This window comes from Coloeus monedula (assembly GCF_965178545.1).
Source record: "Coloeus monedula genome assembly, chromosome: 4".
NCBI classification, from domain to species: domain Eukaryota; kingdom Metazoa; phylum Chordata; class Aves; order Passeriformes; family Corvidae; genus Coloeus; species Coloeus monedula.
The window spans coordinates 12,884,062-12,890,286 of NC_138784.1; positions in this window are offsets into that span (position 1 = coordinate 12,884,062).

Below are 6,225 nucleotides of genomic sequence, written 5' to 3' on the forward strand. Positions count from 1 at the left end.
CACGCAGAAAGGAGGTGTCTGCTAAAATTAAACGTCATTCTCATTAGCATTGTAACACGCTGAATTTTCGGACTGAAACGTGGCATGTGGAAGAGCTGATAAACAAATCCTCCGGGCCGAGGCCGCAAACAGGAGAAGGCAGTAAAGCAGAATGATGCTGCCTCTCCCCAGCTGTAGATTTGGTGCTGTAAATCTCTGGAACAGAAACCATCCGAGCCTCGGTGTCCCTGGCACACTCATCCTAACAAAGCACAAGAACCAGAGGACTCAGTGACCCTGGGAAGCTGATCAGCTCCTCCCTCCAGGAAACTCTCACCATGGGAGGCCAGCATTCCCTTCCTGGGGTTGTTAAAGCAAACACACACCCCCCGAGTCATCAGGGAAGGCTTCCCTCCTCTCTTTCGCAAGGCTACATCAGTAAACCGATGCAAATGTTTCAAAAAACTACACGGGAAGTACAGAAGCATCAATCTCATCCTAAAACAAGTCCTTCAGCCTGGCTGAGGCTGCCCTTTAGGCAAACAGCTTAGCTGTGCACACACGAGACAGGCTCCCTCAGCTGCCCTGAGCAGGTGTGGTTGGTCTGACGTCAGGGGACACCAGCTGAGGCTCAGGTCAGACCTTTCTCCCGGGCCCATATGTTCCACAGGACACTGGGACCACGCTGTTGCACTTGAAGCAGTCACTCAACTCCTCTAATTAATAAAAAACAAAAATGAGCCTTCTGGCAATGGAGGCAGCACACCTCAGCGTGACTCCATTGCAAATTGTTCTCTTCCCTCAAAAAACATGGGGAGCCATCAGAAAAAATGGAGGTGATAACAATCCAGCAACCAGGGCCAGGGATGAGATCCACCACCCCAAATTTCATTTTCAGCACCAACTCTCCAATGAGCTTGCTTTAGCCCTTCTGAAAAGCCTTCACCCTCTCATGCAAGATGGATATTCACACCAATATCCTTTAGACAAGCTCAAACCACCACTGAAAGATATACAGTATCACCTTCTCTGATCCTGTTGCACCTTATTTGGGAGGGAAGGTGTTCCTCCTGTCTCGCTGGAGACTGCAAGCTTAAGCATTTATGCTCTGGAGATTTCCCCTCATTCCTCAGTCTCTGTACAACACACCAAGAATTTAATGGCAAGTTAATGAAGGGCTTCTAAATTACAATTTTAACACAGATACAGATGATGAAAACACCTGCACTCACAGAATCACAGAATCCCAGGATGGGTCAGGCTGGAAGGGACCACAGTGGCTCATCTGGTCCCACTCCCTGCTCCAGCAGGGCCATCCCAGAGCACACAGCACAGGATTGTGTCCAGAGGGGTCTGGAATATCCCCAGTGAGGAGACTCCACACCCTCTCTGGTCTCTGTTCAGGGCTCGGGCACTGCCCAGGGAAGAAGTTCTGCCTCCTGTCCAGGTGGAACTTCCTGGGATCAGTCCCTGCCCGTTCCTCTGGTGCCATGGCTGGGCCCCACGGAGCAGAGCCTGGGCCCTGCTCGGAGCCCTCCCTGCACAAAGGGACACACAGGGCTGAGGCCTGGGTTGGAAAGGGCCTTAAAGATCATCCAGTTCCAACCCCCCTGCCATGGGCAGGGACACCTTCCACTATCCCAGCTTGCTCAGAGCCCCATCCAACCTGGCCTTCAACACTTCCATGGATGGGGCAGCCACTGCTGCTCTGGGAAATCTGTGCCAGGGCCTCAGCACCCTCACAGGCAACAATTTCTTCCCAATATCCAACCTAAACCTGCTCTCTGTCAGTGTGAAGCCATTGCCCCTTGTCCTGTCACTCCAGGCCCTTGTTAAGAGTCTCTCTCCATCTTTCTTGTGGGCTCCCTTCAGGCACTGGAAGGGACAATTGGGTCACTCCAGAGCCTTTTCCTCCCCAGGCTGAACAATCCTAATTCTCTCAGCCTTTCCTCCCAGCAGAGCTGCTCCATCCCTCTCACCATCTTGGTGTCCCTGCCCTGGACTGGCTCCAGCAGCTCCCCGTCCTTCCTGTGCTGGGCCCAGGGCTGGATGCAGCTCTGCAGGGGGGTTGCAGCAGAGAGGGGCAGAGGGGCAGAATCCCCTCCCTGTGACCTGCTGGAGTCCATGCAATAAAACATATGGACACTGGAAAAATTGACAAGCTTCATTTCCCCCCTCTCATTTAAATTTCTTAGCTTATGGATATAACTAAGGAACAATTCTCCTTACGCTGATGGAAGTTCTGCTACTACAGCTTTCTGTTCAGCACACACACTCAGATGGGGTACAGCTATTGAACACATAAACCAGGGATGCCCCGCATGCAAACACAGCTTCTGTCCTCTCTGGAAGTGGAAGCCTGCACAGGGAAGTGACAGTACTCCCACCACAGTGGCACCCTTTCTGTTCCCATCTGGGAACAAGGTGGGAAGCAGAGATTGAGCATCCTGCTTCCAGCATCCTGCTCCCAGTCCACGTAGCAAAGTCACTGAGGCAAAAGGCTTGGATGCAGGAGAAGGGGAAGGTGGGAGGAAAGACAAGGTCCTACTGGCTTTCAGAACTAAACAACAGATTTGGAACTCATGAGCAGCTTATGCATTTGACTTGAACCAGGTTCAAGGCAGGCAGGTGCTGGGTCAGCAGCCTCTGCAGTGCTGTCAATGCCTTTCACTCCTGATCTGCAGTTCGTTAACATCTTGGCATGTCGGGACTGCTCTGGCTTCCACCCCACTTGAAATCTCCTGCCCACACCCTCAGGAACAGCCAATGTCCTTTGGGACCCTCATTCCCTCTTTTTCCCCTGTTCACAGAGAAGACAATGACAGCAAGAATAGAATGGAATACACTGGAATGGAATAGAACAGAATATTTCAGTTGGAAGGGACCCACAATAATCATCCAGTCCAACAGCCTGAGCACTTCAGGGCTGACCAAAGGTTAAGGACATTGTCCAAATGCCTCTCAAACAATGACAGAGCTAGGGCACTGACCATCCCTTCAGGAAGCCTGGTCCAATGTCTCACCACTCTCTCGGTGAAGAAATGCTTCCCAATGTCCAGTCTAAAAATCACATGGGTCAGGGGAATATGCTGCAGGAGAAAGATTTCTGGGAACATTGATCCTTCCTTTTCCCAGTTCTCCATCTCTGCAATAGCAGAAAACGCAGCATATTCCCCTGCCCTGTGTGATTTTTTTCGACTGGGCATTGGGATATTTAAGCTACAACTGTTGTGATCAACTATTAAATTCAGGTAAGGAAACTCTCAAGTAAAGGCTGAGTGAAGACCAGTGATTTGTCATCTTTCCTTTCTTTTTGTCCTATGGGCATATTTGAGGTGAAGGTGGCGTAGAAATGACTGCTTTCTTTCCTTTCAACCCTTTTACCAATCTGGGATTTCTGCCACTTGGCTAAGTTGACTTAGAACTTTCTTCTGTAATAAATAGGATTTAGCTGAAGCTACTCTAGTGATCTAGGCATGAGGATCTAGAAATGAAAGTCTGGTTGTTACTGTGAAAGCTGTTATTACTTCAGTCTCTGACCCTGACTGTGCTGGCTCCCAATTTCTTGTGAGAAATGACAGTAAATGACATCCAGTCCTCCCGGGTTTCTGACTATCAGTGTCTGGGAAGAGACCTGCTGCACTTAAAAACTAAAATTAAGTCAGTCTCTCCCCCAAAAATAATAAAACCCCAAAATACTGGACACCAAGACCTCTTGGGAATTCCATGCATTTGTACAGTATGTCTGTATGCTGAGAGGGAATCCTGTCTCTTGTTGCCATCTCAAACGCACAGGAAACATTCCTTTTGTGGATATGAACCCTTCTGTTGCAATTCTCCACGCATAGGAGGTGGCAGGATTTCCTCCAAGAAGAAATGAAAGTCCTTGTATGCCCCCACACTGATATATCCTTCAGGATTCCCATAAGGACTTGGAGCAGCTTATTTGTCTTTTGTTAATCAAACTCAAGGGGATTTTTAATGTGAAAAAAGTCCTTTGAATGAGACAGTCGAGTGCATCCAGTGAGGGTTGTGCTAAGATGCAGACTGGCAGTCAGCACAGCTAATAAATATTTGGTTCCAGAACTTTGACCCAAAGACTGACAACTTTTTTTAGCATTTTTTTGAATTCTATAAAAAACTGGGGGGTGGTGGAAAATTGCTCTTTTAAAATCTTCCGCATGCTGCCAGACCGCTCCAAGCAAGAGACTCACCAATATTTATGACTCCAGGGTCAGCACTGCTAATTGAATTAATTGAGGCTGTGCTGATTTGCACTGTCAGAGAACATGACCTCAAAACACTGAATTTAAGTTCATTTTCCTCATGTTTCCAGAGTTCTAGCGAGAGAAAAATTACCTCCACCTCAGGATTCATAGGGCATGGGGGTATATAAAATAAGAGTTGTTTGATTCTCCCTGTACCATTAGGGGCAGGGAATGAGGAGAGAACGTAGATGGCATGAGTCTGTTTGTCAAGGATGAGCAGAAGGGGGGGATGGAGATCTGCTGATGCTGACAGTATTTCCATGATCTCCAGATCTCCCCTGCAGCATCCCACTAATCCCATCCCTACCAAAGCACCCACCTTCCTCCAAATGGAGCACTCTAGGACCCTGCTGTGGTTTCTGTGCCAGAGCAAAAGTCACACACCAGTTCTGCTGCAGGAAGCAGGGATCCTCTTTCCTGTGCATCTCTCCAGGACCCAACCCAGCAACTCTAACAGTTTGGCCCTAGAGACTGAGGACCTGCTGCCCTGCTCGACACAGAACCTTCTGACCATCCCACTTCCACAGGGGCTTGCTGGCTGCCCATCCCTCCAGCTGCTCTGCATCAAACCCAGTTAATGCCACGCAGAGAGCCCTGTAACCCAGGTGAACTCTGGTTCACCCTGCTGCTGCTGCTATCTGCTTACAACCTCAGCTGCCTCTCCAAATGATGGCTGCTGACCTGGTAATTTAAGCCTGGTCTCCCTTCACATGATTATACCATTCCTAGAAACTTCAGTTGGCTTTATAATTGAGCAGGTCCTCTGTGCAGGTCCAAGGGCACTTTCCAGGATGCTGCAGTGATCCTCACCAACTCCCCTGTGCTCCAGGTGTCAAGTGGGGCATCACCAAATGTCACTTGGCTTGGATGCAGAGTGCTGTGCACACCATGGATTTTCCAAGTCCCAATACCAATAAACCATTTGCTCATTCCTCTTGCTGGCTGCTGTTCATGAGAAGCATGAAAACTGCAAGCCACGATTATGAGCAACATACCTGTGCCCTGCCCTTATGTGATTCCCATCAAAAGAGCATGGGAGAACTTCTAGTGGGAGGTGTCCCTGCTCATGGCAGGGGGGTTGGGACAAAATTATCTTTGAGGTCCTGTCCAATCCAAACCATTCAATGAGCTTTGTGATCTTTGGGGCAAAACCTTATGGATACAGGAAAGAGCCGTCTCCTCCCATACAGAAATTGAGGTGCAGGACACCTTCCCCTTTTCAAGAGGAGCTAGAAGTTTGTTGAGCTGGAGATATGTAATGGACAGGGATTTTCCACCCCTCAGTCCCTGGAATGAGCTCTGCTGAAAGAGGCCAACTTGAACTGCTGCCTGAATCCTGCAGAAACAAACTGGCCAAGCTGGCAGCTGCTGAACCATCGGTAGTCACCTCCCAGAATGGCCATCAGCTGCCACTTTGACAGGAATCCAGCACGCTTTGGTGGCATTTACCTTAGGGGACAGATATTTCTCTGCATCAGGGAGAGCAATTTCAGCTTTCAGAACTGTGTCTGTATGTTTATTGCTTTTTTTGCGTTCAAGAATTATTCATGTCACAATTCAGATTCTGACTCAACTTAATTAGCACTGGAAAGGTCATCTCACAGAAACTTAGGCAGATGAAGGACAGGAAGTCTTATACCATTTCCTTCCCTTCCTTGCTCCAGAAGGAAAAGTCTAAACATTTCTATGCTTGTGCCCAGCTCTGGCCCTGTGCAGGGTCAGGAGCTGGACTTATGATCCCTATGGGTCCCTTCCAATTCAGGATATTCCGTGATTCTGTGAGATGACATTATGTTAGCTGTGGCTGTTTACCTTTATCTGTAGCCAGCAGAGAAACCTTCCAAAACAGTGTTTCTGCTCTTTTTCTGTGGCTATGAAATGTGTTTGAAAAAGAGTGGAATTAGCTGGGGATGCCGGCCCTCAGGCAGTGTGCTCCTGCACATATCAAATTTAGTAATGAGTATTTAATAGTATGTCA